The following is a 17,233-nucleotide window of genomic DNA, read 5'->3' as shown; positions in this document are numbered from 1 at the left end:
TTAGGCCGCATGGATACAGCGATTAGAGAAGACCTTACTTGTCAAAGTGTAAATGGTTTGAAACGGTTATTAAAGGATGTGAATATTTATTGTCATAACCCTTCACCAGATGATCTCCCCACCTGAAAGTGTTAAATTTCTTATGCGCGTATTTTGTTTTCAGTGTCACCGTAATGTTTTTGCGATGATAGGCAATATTTATTTATATGTGGTGAAACTTTCTGGCAGATTAAAACTGTGTACCGGACCGACACTCGAACTCGGAACCTTTGCCTTTCGCGTGCAAGTGCTCTACTGGAAGAAGTAAAGCTGTGAGGAGGGGGCCTGAGTCGTGTTTCGGTATCTCAGTTGGTAGAACACTTGCTCTACTGGAAGAAGTAAAGCTGTGAGGAGGGGGACTGAGTCGTGTTTCGGTATCTCAGTTGGTAGAACACTTGCTCTACTGGAAGAAGTAAAGCTGTGAGGAGGGGGACTGAGTCGTGTTTCGGTATCTCAGTTGGTAGAACACTTGCTCTACTGGAAGAAGTAAAGCTGTGAGGAGGGGGACTGAGTCGTGTTTCGGTATCTCAGTTGGTAGAACACTTGCTCTACTGGAAGAAGTAAAGCTGTGAGGAGGGGGCCTGAGTCGTGTTTCGGTATCTCAGTTGGTAGAACACTTGCCCACGAAAGGCAAAGGTCCCGCGTTCGAGTCTCTGTCCGGCACACAGTTTTAATCTGCCAGGAAGTTTCATATCAGCGCACACTCCGCTACAGAGTGAAAATCTCATTCTGGATTTATGTGTGGTGACTGTATTTCTGTATTGGTTTCCCTACAGTTCGAGATTCCTTATGAACGAACGCAGAGTCTTCTCAACCCTTCAGATGGGCCAATGATTTTCGTTTAAAATAATACCACTTGTCTCAAGGGGTGAACCTTGCATAGTGAGCGCTGGCGACCGAAAATAGCGTTATCGGTATTGGAAGAGATGGTATTAAAGACTTCCGACAGTAATTAAATTGATTCGAGTAGTACAGTTAGGCGAGGGACCATTGCGATGCTTTATCCATCGTGTGCGATAATTGTTTTCTATCATTGATTATATAGCATGTCATGTAAGTTCACAATACAATTCACGTGAGTATTGATGCATTGATCCGAGATCACTGTTATCAGAAGATTCAGAACTGACCCATGGGAGTCCGCAGTGTTCGTTGAGCTGTTAATTATCCTGCGACGCTCGCGACAAAAATAAACTGTCTTTCGTGCTGAATGAGACAATCAGCTATGACTCAGCTTGCCATTACTTGAGGATCCAGACTGTCTTTTGAAATGAAGAGTTACTCCCCCTTCACAGAAAATGTATTCAGTATAAATGAGTGTCGATTCTATCAGTATCAACCTTTTCATGGGATTAATGTTTTAATTATTCAATAGAAAAAGCAATATTTTTCTAGACGAACTTTATTCTACATTACGTTTTCTATATTAGTTTGCTCCTTTTTACTTTTTTGGATAAAGAAATAATAATTATCTGGAACTAATTTCATTCTTTAATTTTTCTAATGCAAAATTTATAACTTTTTCTGCAGTGAAACACACTGTGAGACGTATAAAGTATTTAAATATGATGCATATTGTCTGTGCATGTGAAAATTATGTCAAGTTGGAAATGAATTCATATTTTAAAGTAGCGGTTTCTAATGATAAAGGCAAATATACCAATAATATATTTGATTCATTCACTGTTCGTCAGCGCTGCCCGCCACAACGTTATCTAATTTTAGCTAGAGACTACTTTTCGGTTTTATTTAGCTACTATAAGGCAAAAGACATTTATTTCATATTTTGATCTCTTCTTAGTTCTTGGAAACGCAAAGGCTTAGGATCTTTTATCATTATTTAGATAAAATGTCCACCGTTAACTCTTGAAACAAGGCGGTAATGCGTTTCGAGAAAAAATTGCATTGTTGGTCGCCTATATTAATTTCTTTCTACTGGATGTGGAATGGAGAGCATGTGGTGTGCTGTTCCGTTTTGATGTGACATGTTCGTTGTTAACGGGACTCGAGAACGTAACAGACATCAAATTATTACAAAGAAGAGCTTATTCTTGTTTTCAGTATGAATTAACTTTATTATGTAGTCCTATGCTATTCATTCTATTTTACAAGGAACTTTGAAGCGTAATGTACTGCAACCATCTGATAACTGTTATTTACCGTGTGAATAAATGGGGGTCAAACTCCTGTGATATAGACACTGGAATATTCATTAATTTATCATAAGTCAAATATTTCGGTATTAAATGGCGAATAAAATAGGTAAATGAAATTTATAACAGTAAACTGATGAAATATTTCCCAAGAATCACAATGGTAACTAGTAAGAGTACGTAAGACATCTGTGAATTTGTTTGTTAATATATTTATAGAGTAAATACGACTCTAACAACCAATACCTACATTACTTCATGCATTCAATAATTTTTCATACTTCCTTTGTCCAGCTACTATTTTCCAGTTTTTCTTGTTATATGCGCGATCTTATACTACCTAACCAGAACAATAATGTATGATAACTAGGCGATAAATATGAATGGTATAGGAAATATTTGATTACTCAGGCAGATATTTTAAAAGTGTTCAGTGTGTAATACCTAAATAATGCTTTAACAGAAGTTAAATAATAAAATATAAGCCGATCACAGGACACAAAGCATTAATGTAAGATTTCCAGGCCGGTTTGATATTATCTGCAACCGCAGAAAGAAATTTTGAATCAGAAACAAGTTTTGCCTTAGACTTCATTTAAGTTCAATTGATTTCTTAGCAAAATAAATAAAAAAGTAGCTGCTATTAATTACTGATTTTATTCAAAATAGCGCCACCAGAGGTTTAAAACAATCTCTTTCGTCTTCAGACGGCAAGAGAGGTATGAATATTTACGTATCGTAATTATTTAATTAACTGCTACTTTAGGATTGCATGAGAAAGCGAAAACTGATTCGTACTTGTATGAACATTGTTGATCACCGTCTACTTCTTTCTGCCGTTATTATAACATTCTACGATGTCTCTTCGGGAAGTAGACTTGGTAATTAAAGCAGTATTATGATTAAGAACTGATGGTTCATCACGGAGACATATTGAGGTTCATTTTGTGTGGTGTCTGTAATTATACGCTACTGCAAACTACTACCAGGACTAATCAAATTTACAAAATTTGTTGATTTGGGGCTCCGTGGTTGCCGCTTGTTATATGAATGGTTTAACCTTTGTTTCATATTTTTTTAGTGATTAGTTTCGCCTGTCAGCCATTTTCTTGCTCCGTGTCCAACGTGATGACATGTCATTATAAGACGTTTCGAAGGTGACTCAAATCAAAATCTTAGATTTTTACGTTATTTATGGTGCACTCGAGAAGAATGATTTATCAGTTTTCTACTAGATATCCGCAACACTCAAATTACAAACTGCTTGAATTCCCATAGAGGAGAACTAGTGTGGGACTGGGAGCGTCAGAACCACCTGCGCACCACGTGTGTGCCACCGCTTCATCAGTACCAAGTGTCTCGCCTCGCAGAACTCCGAGTCGTCCAAACGTCTGAAAATTGTTCGGGGAAATGCCTGTCGGAGTTGGTGAATGCGGAAGGCGCTTAGATTTCCAAGTCTGCTATCATCGCTATGACTTTACTGTTCCTGTGCCAGTGTTTTTCAACACGTGCACGACGCTATTACATCCGGTGTTTTATTAGGATCTTGCACACCAGTTAAATGCTACTGGGGCTGTTTTTTGATTCCTCATTATGGATTAGCTATTTTTATTCCTGTCACTCTCTAATGTAAACTTTGACAGTGCCTAAGTACCGTAACTGGTCGCAAAATATGTACAGTAAATGACGATACTGTGCAGCTGAGGTGGTATGATATGAAAAGCTTCGTTGGAATTAACCGATATTATACCTGCATGAGATTTTTGAAGCTTGACATTTCTTGACCATCACCATCACAGGTGAATGGGATCAGAAAACATCGATTGTGATATAGTGTCCCAGAATATTCCGAAACGGGTTTCGTTTCGTAACAGAAGTGCAAGTGATCCGTATTTTTGCGCAGACCGGCATTACTCGTATAATAAAGCTTATCACCTAGACAGTTTTTACATATTATTTGTAGAATTTCATTTGTGATCTCTTCGGGCACGCCTCTGAAATTGAAATCATGCCCTATTTCACGCCTGATTCATAATTTGATAGTGCATCTTTTTTTTGGGGGGGGGGGGGGAGGGGGAAATCTCAATTCAGTTCAGGTTCTAAAACACATTTGGACATAGTTAGCTTTCTGTTCACGCACACACACAATATCTATTGATAGAAATATTCTGGAGAAATACAGTCACATCTAATGAAACAATTCATTTTTTTTTTATTTTATGACTTAAAGTAGCTTTTAATTCACTTTTCAGTAACATACAGAGTTGCCTTCGAAAGTAGTATTTATGAAAATCTCATCGTTTATTCATTTTAATGAGAAACTAACTGTAATTATGTAAGTAGAATTTGCATTTTTCATACTATACCAAAAAATGCATCTACATATAATCAACAGATAACGTGAAAGAGCAGACGTTACGGAAATATATTTCGTTTGACTACCAACTAATTACATATATCTATGACATGAAATTAAAAGTGTATTTAAAACGATACCACATTCATTTTCTCGTGAGATACCTAGTATTACCTATCTAATTACGAACGAGCTCCCTTACATTAAATAATAATTTCAATCACCATCGTTATTTTTTAATATTATAAATTATTTTTAGTTAGTTTACTTTCATATGTATGTAATGTTTCGGAACATGGGAAAAGCCACAACAATTTTTTACAAAATTTTAATAATGTGTAAAATACATTAAAAGAAACTAGATGCAGTAAATTAATGGAAAATAATGTTCTACGTGGTCTAAATCTCTCCGTCAAATGTGGCATATTACGTTATTTCAGTTTATTACTTACACACATATTTTAAATCTTTTCTGCTAGACTTCATTACTACCAATTATTCTTTTCGCTCCACATGTTCAGACATTATGTGCAAGTGACATTAAATCTGAACCCTCTTAAGGGATTCCTCAAAGAACTGTGAACACTGGTATTATTACCGGTAGGTGACGTTCTCTTTATTGAATCTTGTGATTGTTAACGCACTTCAGAGTTAACTGATCACTGTTAAGTGTAAATTCTAATTACTATATAGACTTTGCATTCCTCGAAATCGTTTTAATACGTAGTGTGTAATCCTTAACTATTTTCTTTTTGGCTTCGTTCTATTATCAGCATTGCATTTTGATAGAAAATTTTAATAGAAGGATAGATGTTAACAAGGTTATTTCTAGTACGATGCAGAAGTTTTGGCGAAGAGTACTTACTCGTCTTCAGTGCCGTCCCGATGTCTCTGCATGCGATTTCCGTGTTTCTGGGGCCGTGAAGAGAAAGACATTAGTGAGCGTCGATTTGCCTCGGGATAAGATGTGCACCCCTGAACACCGTCATGATTCCATCGGCAACCACAAACATATTGCCGTGAAGGCAAGGACCTTCACCGAGCATTTGGGAGGACAACGGTTCAAACCCGGGTCCTACCATCCTAATTTAGGTTTTCCGTGATTTCCCTAAATCGCTTCAGGCGAATGCCGGGATGGTTCCTTTGGAAGGCCACGGCCGACTTCTTTCCCTATCCTCCCCTCATTTAACGAGACCAATGACATCGCTGTTTGGTCTCCTCTCCCAAACTAATCAACCAACCAATGACCTTATTGTCTAACAGTAGGATTAATGTATTAACACTTATGGAAATTACTTTGGAAGTAATAATCAATTTACTTAGCTTTTGTCCACCTTTCTCGTTATCATTTTACTGTCTCTTATTCAGTTTTTAAATAAGTGTTATAATTTTATGAAAAACTATTTTCTACCTGAAGCCAAAGATATAAGATGCCTTTACTCTTTTCTCTTTACAGGGACTGTTGCATGGTACCCAGCCTCAATTAGGTGGTCTTTCTGAGGAATTTATCGGAGGTAAGATCACTGTCCTAATACTTATATATTGTCCTATAATGTCTGCACAATTTTATTTAGTTATGAAGTTTGTTAGATTGGGAAGGCCAAATTGGAGATCAATGATAAAACTTCAGAATTTATCGTTACTACGTGCAGCATAATTGATAAAAATTACTTTTTAAATAACAATATTCTCCGTCTTCGACTGTACTTATAATTTATTTTCCACAACTGATCAGTCTAGGCTGTTACAAATTTTCCAGGCGGTAGTTGAGTTCATTAGGGCGTGACACCAAGCTTTCTAGTTGACAGTATACGTCGCGCAAGCGAAGTGCTCAGCCGTGAAGTTCACGCACATGTTCTGAAACCAATTACAATATTAGTGTCTTTCTTGGAGTTGTATCAATGGCCTTCAAGCCACTTCCATCCATATTCGTGTTTCCAAGTGGTATACAAGATAGGAAACGCTGATTACACTTATAAAAATGTCATCCTTTAAATTAAAATGTCTGAAATGTCTTTGTTGCATATATTGATACACGTTACATTCTGTATGTCACAGTGTAATATTAAAAGTGTTTGAAGATTAAAATGGGTTGGGCTGTTTTGAAGGAGGAGACCAGACAGCGAGGTCTCATCGGATTAGGAAGTCGGCCGTGCCCTTTCAAAGGAACCATCCCGGCATTTGGACTAAAATGAGCATCTTTATAACGTACCAGTAAAGGTAGCCCGTAGAAATATGTAGTAAAGTTCTTATAGTTCTCGTTAGACACCAGTAGGGTAGGGGAAAATCGATCGTTGTAACCGAGCAAAACAACTGAAGTGGTGCGAGGAGCAACAGGAAGTCGGGGCGGCCTGCTCTGGTGAGATTCCGCAGACGACTGATTGAGTCGAGGCGGGGGCGTCCTCTGAGAATAAAATCTGACTCAGCTAGAAGTACGCGGCAGAAGGCTCAGCGAATTTTAATGAGGGTGACGGCCGGGTGGGCTGAGTCAGGCGTACCGCGACCTGAATGCTCAGCTGCTGACTGCGTCGAGCAGGGGGGAGGTAGGGAGAGGGGGAAGGGGATGAATCGTGCGTTGTGCGTTAAGGGCGGAAGCGGCTGAAGCGCCGCCACGGCTCTGCGCAGTCCTCGTGCCGGCGCAGCCCACACACAGATACTGCCTGCGACCTCCCACCTTCGAGCTCCACGTGCTGCGTCTCATCCAACTCATCACGTCCATCAATATAATTCCTGATTCCTGAACACAATCAAGGATATATGCATACAAAGACACACACACACACACAATCTTACGCACATTCTGCACCTGTATTCTATTGTTTTATTCTGAATTTCAAGAGTGGTTTGATGCGGCTCTACAAGCTAATGTATCTCGCTCAAGCCCCTCATTTCCCTATAACTTCTGCAAACTACATCCATACGAACCTACTTACAGCCTGCCTTACCATACATCCCTCCATTTGCAAACTGGTGATTACTCCATGTACATCTACATACACAGCTACATGATTACTCTACAGTTCACAGTTAAGTGCCTGCCAGAGTATTCATCGAACCACCTTCAACTTACTTCCGTTTCACTCTCGAACAGCGCGCGGGGAAAACGAACACTTATATCTTTCCTTGTGAGCTCTGATTTCCCTTATTTTATTATGGTTCTCATTTCTTCCTGTATATGTGGGCGCCCCAGCAAACTATTTTCATACTCTGATGGGGAACCATCTTGGGTATTAATGACGGCTTCAGCTGTATTTAGTCCTCTATAATTGGATCACTACGGTTTCGTGGCACTAAAAGCCGTATCTTCAGGTGAACATTAGAAGGTTTTCCACCTTTGTACACAACCTTCGTTGTCTATCAGAACAAACACCGCTAAAAGACGGTATGTCATACAATAAAAGAGAAAGCTGGTGATTGAAATCTCATGAGAAACTCCTGCCACAGCAAAGAAACGCCTTTGTTTTAATGAGTGCCAGACCAATTCGTGTCTCATATCTGTGACACTCTCTCCCCTGTTTCGTGATAATACAAAATAGTTGCCTTCCTTGAATTTTGCCGATGTCCTCCGTTACTCCTACCTGATGCAGATCCCACAGAGCACAGAAGTACTCCAGAAGAGGTGGACAAACGTAGTCTAAGCAATCTCTTTACTAGACCTGTTACATTTTGTAGGTGTTCCACCAATAAACAACAGTCTTTGATTTGCCTTCCACCCAACATTACCTACTTGATCGTTCCAATTTAAGTTATACGTAGTAAGCATTAAGCTGAGTTTACAGCCTTTATATTTGCGTGATGTATCGCGTAACTGAAATTTAGCGGATTCTTTTTATTGCTTATGTGGATGACGCCACAGGTTTCATGATTTAGAGTCAATTGCCACATTTTAAACCATACAGACATCTTATCTAAGTCATTTTGCAATTTGTTTTAATCATCTGATTATTTCTCAGGACGGTAAATGACTGCATCACCTGCAAGCAGTTTAAGAGTACTGCTCAGATTGTCTCCTAAACCGTGTATCAGGAACAAGTGTGGGTATATAACACTTCCGTAGGGGACGCGAGACTTTACTTCTGTTTTACTCGAAGACTTTCAGTCAGTTATTGCGAACCGTGACCTTTCTGACAGCAAATCAGGAATGCAGTCACACAATTGGTACGATACTCTATAGGCTCGTAATTTAATTAGAAGGTGCTTGTCACGAAGGGCGTCAAAAGCTCAGAATGTGCCCTATTAACCGATCCCCTCTCTTAGGCGAGTTGTGCCACAAATTTTTCTTTCTGTCCGATTGTATTTACCAACTTTTCGTCAGATATTCGCTACACCCACGTAATCTTCAGCTTTCTCCAGTATCTTGTATTTAATTATTGTCTGAAATGTTTATCGTCCACGTTTCAATTCCATACTAGAATACTCTTCAAACAATGACCTTCATAAAAGAGTTTCGAACTTTTGAATTTATATTCTGTGTTAACAAATTTCTATTTTTTTAGAAATTCTTTCCTCGCTACTGCCAGTCTGCTCTTTATATCCTCTCTACTTCAGCCAATGCCAGCTATTTTGCTGCCGAGATAATAAAATTCACCTACAAGCTTTCGCGTCTCGTTTCTTACTCTCATACCGTCATCAGCCCTTGTTTTACCTTTGCTGATATTCCTAACTACCATTCCTTGCACCCGTACTCTAGGGATAGCGTCTTTAATTAGGAATGGAAACGTCCTCGCTTCACAGGGTTGGCGGGAGGGAAAACGACACTTTGTGGACGGTGGAATGGTCTCTTTCTTTGGCTCAGAGACTGAGGAGTGAGTGAAACATTGGTGGTTTCAGTAAATGTCATTTATTAAGACATAAGATCCTTTAAACAAATAAAATAATACAATGTGTTTTAACCCGCTCACTATCTCGCGGCTGCGAATCAGCGGTGTCGCAACGTGTAGATTCTAGTGGCCACTGATACGGCGATGGCTCGTGTTCAGTGGCGCGCTGGCGGCGTATTCTTCTATTCAGCACATTTCCCGTGACTCACTGCGGCGGCGGCGCGCACTTCTCCTCGTGGATTCGCTTGTTGCGTTATTAACAAGCGGTTACGGCGTGGCGTGGAGTGCTCCGTCCTGAAATCGAACCAGCAACCCTAAGCTTCGGCAAGATCCGACGGAGCTCATCATACTCTAGGTCCACAGGTGACGCATTCTATGAGGCCGCAGTCCCTTCGTCCTCACCAACCACCTGGGTAAGTACCACACGAGTGCATACACGCAGGGGCGCCAAAGCCCCCAAGTGGTCACCTGAGATTTGGCAAATATGTATTCAGCTCGGGTGTCAGCAAGAATCCCGCGGTTTTCACTTTCCATTAAACGTGAGGAATTTCGTACTACCTCAAGAGAATGAATGTTCGGTAATTGTGATGTTGACGTACGCTTATGAACCCGGGATCCTACACATTCATTCTTGATTAGGATGATGACGTCGATGTTTGTTCTGTGGGGTGCTCAACTGCGCGGTCATCGGCGAGCGTACAAAGTCCCAATTTTTACACTAATTCTTTACATAGTTAAATCGAGCCACTCTCACGAATGGTGATGATGGTAATGTAATGTCGAGGACAGCACTCAGTCCCCGGGCAGAGAAAATCCCGTGTCGGGATCCACGTTTCAGAATATATGGTTAGGAATACACTAAGGTACTTTTTCAGTGTCAGTCTCTTTCCCGCTGTCCGCAATAGACAGACATTAACTTCAAGTTGTTAATTATGGTGACAATTACGGAGCGCTCGCACCTTTTGATTCAAAGCTAAAATCAGTTACTAATGCAGATTAAAAATTATTCGCTTTGTGGTACAGCAACCTTCTATTGCTATTAGTAAAAAAACAGTCGTAAGTTGGAGAATGTTATTTATTAACTTAAGAACGTCGCTTTTCATCCGGAAAACCTGATAATGTCCTTTTCTGGCGAAACACCCTTCTTACGTCAGTAATTCGTTCTACATTTTACGACTGTTTCTTAAATAGTGTATAATGCAGATTAGTTTCAGAACCAGTTCATGTCATTGTCATCCACCCTACCAAAGTCCCAAGCATACTGTACAAAATGTAAAGTTTGTTGGATTCTTTGGGGAAGAAGATCAGACATCGAGGTCATCGGTCTCATCATCGGATTAGGAAAGGATGGAGAAGGAAGTCGGCCGTGGCCTTTCAAAGGAACCATCCCGGCATTTGCCAGGAGCGATTTAGGGGAATCACGGTAAACCTAAATCATGATGGCCGGACGCGGGATTGAACCGTCTTCCCCCCGAATGCGAGTCCAGTGTCTAACCACTGCGTCACCTGGATCGGTAAAAAAAAGGTAAAGAACGCATTTACATCATCCCCAGAACAAATTCGCTCAAAACTATTGACACTCATTACTTCTCGTTCTATTTTTCCAGCTCTCTATACCAGTATGGTGTTATTAATAAAGCAGTTATGGTTCTTTTTATGTTTATGATCTTAGAACAGTGTATAGAAACTTTGTAATCCTATCGAAGATATTTTACTGACAGCGTCTCTCATTGTACACTACGCTACACAATTAAAATGTTACTTTTCTGAAACCCCTTAATAGTCTCCCACTTCCCACTGCGACGCAGAAATTCCAAATCAAAATCAAAGGTGCCTACTGGATCCCTCTGTAAATATGCGAGAGAAGGCTAGAGTTCAGAAGTTCTTGTGAGCTACAAGGTGGATTAATAATGTCGTATTGGCACCAGATTTCACCAAAATTCTGTCCATCACCATCTTGGACGTGTCACATGCCTTCGTTTGACACCTCTGCGACGAAGGTTAGGACCGCTACTTCCATCACCTGTCGCATTGGTACATGCATACAATATGTATCACCCTTGCGACCTGTATGCATGTACCAATGGGACAGGGAAAGTGGTCATGAAGCTTAGTATCCTCTCATGAGGCAATCTGGCCCAGAACTCTTGTAGCTGTTCCTTGCTGTACTGTTTACTCGCACTGGGGCAGAGTTGACATTTGAGCTGGGCCCACGAATGTTCTATCAGGAACAGACCCGAGGATCTCTCTGTCCACGGTAGTACCTCAACATCACGCTCGTGTTATGCATAACTCGTGTTATGTGTGGACGATTATTGACCTGCTGGCACCACGATACTAATAATTGAGAGGTAGCACCTGAGGACTCAGGATGTCTGTGAGTACATTTGTGCAGACGATTCCCTCAAAGACTATCAGCTGTGATCTGAAGTCATACCTGACAGCTTCCCGCACTGTGACGCCAGAAATAACATAGCTGTACCTGTCCAAAAACACTGGAGGAATTGGGCCTTTACCCAGGTTGCCGCCATACTTGCCGACGATGATCCTTAGGGGTGGTGGAGAACCACGATTCCTTGGTGAACACAATCCGACGCCACTTACCAGTAGCACACAAGCCTCCCGGTCAAGATACCTCTTCAAAAGCGGCCATTTATGTTGTGTTGTTAGCGACAGCCAACGCATGGAGCAATACGTCCCTAGTCCTGTTGCTACTGGTCTTCCGACAATGGTGCCTGATGACACATTATCTTTCAGAGTCCGTTACTTGGCTCTGGATGGCAGGGGCAGATGTGAAGTGGTTACGACGTGCCTGGTGCAGAACTCGTTGACAATCCCTTGTTGTGGATACACGTGGTCGACCAGTACATCGATGACAAGTATCTTTTCCATTATTTTCCTATAAACCCCTACATCGGGCCACTGTCGTATCTGAAAGGCCCACAGATTTCGATATTGCACAGTTCGACCAGCAGGCCATATGGACACCCCAAATGAGGATCCTTGCGAGCTCTGTCGGACACTGATAACGCTGTCTCATGTGAACAGGTGGCATCTATGCGGCATCACGCAACATGTGACGCTATTCACACGCCTTTTGTACCCTGCTATGCCTGGTAAGAACATTAAACACGAACAACACTATTTCACTCGGGTCCCAGTTGTATCTGCCATACAGAGTTTACGTACTTGCCGAAAGTATGTAATTGTACGAGGTTACATTGACATCGGACCAGCCCAGGTTTTACGAGTGCTATTGTCATTTTTTTCTTTTCTTTTTTTTTGTTGTCAGGCTGTGTATATTCTCGAGTGAGAGTCGAACTTGAGAATATTCTAGTAACTGATAAGCTTGTTTTGAAATTGACTGTCTCCACCTGCGGCCAATAGTTAATTTGTAGTGGTACAATAGTGTGTGCTACATTAATTTTTCCTTCAGAAGTTGCGACTGCCTGTTCAAAATGGAACCGGAAAATAGGTGCCATTTCTAAAGGACCGTGTCTTCTTCATGTGTTTATTTCAAAATTGTTTCTCACTGAGTGGGAGACCCGTACATGTCAAGTTGGTATTGACTTGTTGAGTTTTGTGTTTATTTTTGGATTCTTTGTAATATGAAGAATTATAGAACATGCCTTGCGGATATACCACAAACAGATCACGAAACCCACTAGAATGGAAGAAGAATAAACTTTGGAGACATGCTAGCGATGATCGCCAGCCCATCGCCGCTCGTAAATACACTGTGCAGTTTTATTAAATGATCATATGTTTTGAAACTCCCTAATTGCCTCCCATTGCGACGCGTAAATTTGAAATTTGCTTCAAACGTGCTTAAAACCTTGCTCTGTATTGATGCAAAAGCGTGCCGCTCTCCAGCGTCACCTTCAGGCTCGGCGACGCTTCAGACAGCAAGGTGTCTATACATGCGAAAAATTGTTTGACATTACAAGTTATTGCGAACTGTAAGGTGGGTTAATGGTGTCATATTGGCACCATATATCACATTTCTGGCTAATGCCACCGTAGACGCCTCACACGATGAGAAGGTCGTCACCGCTCCCCCCCTCCCCCACCTATAACTCAGCCCTTTCCTATATACCTCTGCGGTGGAAGTCAGAACCGCGACGTACAATTTTCTTACGTGTGGCCGTGGAAAATATTCACAGCTCCATTCAGAATCGATACGACCAGGTTTAAGGTCATCAATTTCTTTGGTGCATTGATTCCACACATCTCGTCATCGGAAACGAGTTCCAGTGTAATGAGCAACATGGCGATGTTCTTAACAATTCTTCCGTAAGGACACTTTGGGCCTGCAACTTCACTGAACATAATCGCACCCGTTTGGAGTGTAGTGTACCGCAATTCTGGCTCTAGTGTAATGCGTGGAAACACTAGGGCCCGTTCAGAACCATTCGACGAAATCTGAACGTGATCCAAAGCAGAAAAGCGCGTTTACTCATTTACATCTCTCCTTTCCAGCAATTTCATGAGGCGTTTGGAAGGGTGTGGTGGGGGGGGGGGGGGGAATGAATGAATCGATAAGGATCGCTTTAAGACCTTCTGTTTGGAGACACCATCGGCGCCAGCCACGCACCTTTGTTGGGCGGTGTAAAAACTCACAGTATGGAGACACCCTTCTACCGATTCCACCGGCCATCCAGACAGGCAACCCTTTCGACACACTTATGATTTCACATGTGACCAGCATCTGTTAATGTGAAGCGGGCTGCCTACCCCAATAGCGGGTAGAGAATGGTGCATGTCTCCGTTTAGGGACGTCATGAAAGAGCCCGACGAAGGTGTTCGAGAGACATTGCATAGGAGGTTGGAAGCAGGAGCGCTAAAAATGCTTTTCTTTCCCGGATAACCTTCACATTTCGTCAAAAAATTATGAACAATACCTAGTGGCTCCACCCAGTGTACCAGAGACAAAATTACTGGCACGCTACATTAGGAGGGGGGAGGAGTCACATTGAATATGATTACAGTCCACAATGACTTTAGAGAGAGGTTGAATCGTGTGGAGGTCAACAGTGTCAAAAGTACACGAGGACGTCGTCCTGTTGCTCGCTGTATTGCGAACTGTCTTTTCGACTTCGAAATGTGATGTAATCAATGCCCCAAGAGAAACGGTGGTTTCATTGACGCCGTCATTCCCACCTTCTGAAGCTTTTGCCACTCGACTTTGTGGTACGTTGTACCTGAAATGTTTTTCACGGCCAGCCTTATGAAAACCGCGTGATTACAGTGCTGGAAGTAGCGGCCCTAACCTCCATCGCAGAGGTGCCAAACGAAGGCATGTGACACGTCCAGGGTGGTGATGGACAGAATTTTGGTGAAATCTGGTGCCAATACGACATTATTAATCCAGCTTGCAGCTCACAAGACTTCTGAGCACTAGCCTTCTCTCGCATGTGTCGACACGTTGTTGGAAGCGTCGCCGAGCCCGAGAATGACGTTGCGCGGCACCACGGTGTTGCATCTCTACAGAGGGAGGTCGTAGGCACATTTGACTTAGATTTGGAACTTCTGCATCGCAGTGGGAGAGACTTAGAGGGTTTCAAAAAAGTTACTTTTGAATTGTGTGGCGTCGTGTTTATTGAGAGACGCTGTCAGTAAAATTTCGCCGATAGGATTACAAAGCTTATATACACTGTTCTAAGATCATAAACACAAACAGAACCAGAACTGCTTTATTCATAATACCATACTGATATAGAAAACTGGGAAGATACAAGGAAAAGTAATAAATGTCAATAGCTTTGAGCGAATTTGCTCTGGTATAATGTAAATGCGTTCTTTGGGTTTTTTACAGTATACTTGGTACTTTTTAATGGTGGATGACGTGAACTGTCTTTGAAACTAATCTGCATTATACACTACTTGAAAACAGTCATAAATTGAAGAACAGATTACCAACGTAAGATGGACATTTCGCCCCCACAGGGCATGATCAGTTTGTCGAGTGAAAAACGTAGTTCGTAAGTTAATAAAGAACATTCTCCAACTTACGACTGTTTTTTTTAAAGTAATAGCAACAGAATTTTGCACAGAGCACAACTTAATCATAGCTAACACTTGGTTTAAGAATCATGAAAGAAGGTTGTATACGTGGAAGAACCCTGGAGATACTAAAAGGTATCAGATAGATTATATAATGGTAAGACAGAGATTTAGGAACCAGGTTTTAAGTTGTAAGACATTTCCAGGGGCAGATGTGGACTCTGACCACAATCTATTGGTTATGACCTGTAGATTAAAACTGAAGAAACTGCAAAAATGTGGGAAATTAAGGAGATGGGACCTGGATAAACTGAAAGAACCAGAGATTGTACAGAGTTTCAGGGAGAGCATAAGGGAACAATTGACAGGAATAGGGGAAAGAAATACAGTAGAAGAAGAATGGGTAGCTCTGAGGGATGTAGTAGTGAAGGCAGCAGAGGATACAGTAGGTACAAAGACGAGGGCTGCTAGAAATCCTTGGGTAACAGAAGAAATATTGAATTTAATTGATGAAAGGAGAAAATATAAAAATGCAGTAAATGAAGCAGGCAAAAAGGAATACAAACGTCTCAAAAATGACATCGACAGGAAGTGCAAAATGGCTAAACAGGGATGGCTAGAGGACAAATGTAAGGATGTAGAAGCTTATCTCACTAGGGGTAAGATAGATACTGCCTACAGGAAAATTAAAGAGACCTTTGGAGAGAAGAGAACCAAGTGTATGAATATCAAGAGCTCAGATGGCAGCCCAGTTCTAAGCAAAGAAGGGAAGGCAGAAAGGTGGAAGGAGTATATAGAAGGTTTATACAAGGGCGATGTACTTGAGGACAATATTATGGAAATGGAAGAGGATGTAGATGAAGACGAAATGGGAGATACGATACTGCGTGAAGAGTTTGACAGAGCACTGAAAGACCTAAGTCGAAACAAGGCCCCCGGAGTAGACAACATTCCATTAGAACTACTGACGGCCTTGGGACAACCAGTCCTGAGAAAACTCTACCAGATGGTAAGCAAGATGTATGAGACAGGCGAAATACCCTCAGACTTCCAGAAGAATATAATAATTCCAATCCCAAAGAAAGCAGGTGCTGACAGATGTGAAAATTACCGAACTATCAGTTTAATAAGCCACGGCTGCAAAATACTAACGCGAATTCTTTACAGACGAATGGAAAAACTGGTAGATGCAGACCTCGGGGAGGATCAGTTTGGATTCCGTCGAAATGTTGGAACACGTGAGGCAATACTGACCTTACGACTTATCTTAGAAGAAAGATTAAGAAAAGGCAAACCTACGTTTCTAGCATTTGTAGACTTAGAGAAAGCTTTTGACAATGTTGACTGGAATACTCTTTTTCAAATTCTAAAGGTGGCAGGGGTAAAATACAGGGAGCGAAAGGCTATTTATAATTTGTACAGAAACCAGATGGCAGTCATAAGAGTCGAGGGGCATGAAAGGGAAGCAGCGGTTGGGAAAGGAGTGAGGCAGGGTTGTAGCCTCTCCCCGATGTTATTCAATCTGTATATTGAGCAAGCAGTAAAGGAAACAAAAGAAAAATTTGGAGTAGGTATTAAAATTCATGGAGACGAAGTAAAAACTTTGAGGTTCGCCGATGACATTGTAATTCTGTCAGAGACGGCAAAGGACTTGGAAGAGCAGTTGAACGGAATGGACAGTGTCTTGAAAGGAGGATAAAAGATGAACATTAACAAAAGCAAAACGAGGATAATGGAGTGTAGTCAAATGAAATCGGGTGATGCTGAGGGAATTAGATTAGGAAATGAGACACTTAAAGTAGTAAAGGAGTTTTGCTATTTAGGAAGTAAAATAACTGATGATGGTCGAAGTAGAGAGGATA

General features: G+C 41.2%; 1 protein-coding gene across 3 annotated transcripts in view; it reads left to right on the top strand.

Moving 5' to 3' along the window:
- The window catches only part of LOC126354246 (potassium voltage-gated channel protein Shab), a 1,056,422-nt gene that overhangs the window by 238,189 nt on the left and 801,000 nt on the right, over window positions 1–17,233 (top strand). For all 3 annotated transcript variants that reach the window (XM_050003752.1, XM_050003751.1, XM_050003748.1), the window contains exon 2: window positions 6,005–6,062. The gene's annotated coding sequence lies outside the window, so the exon portion shown is untranslated. The remainder of the gene's footprint in view (window positions 1–6,004; window positions 6,063–17,233) is intronic.

The sequence above is a fragment of the Schistocerca gregaria genome, chromosome 3 (assembly GCF_023897955.1).
Source record: "Schistocerca gregaria isolate iqSchGreg1 chromosome 3, iqSchGreg1.2, whole genome shotgun sequence".
Taxonomy (NCBI): Eukaryota; Metazoa; Arthropoda; class Insecta; order Orthoptera; family Acrididae; genus Schistocerca; species Schistocerca gregaria.
This window is presented reverse-complemented; position numbering and strand designations above follow the sequence as displayed.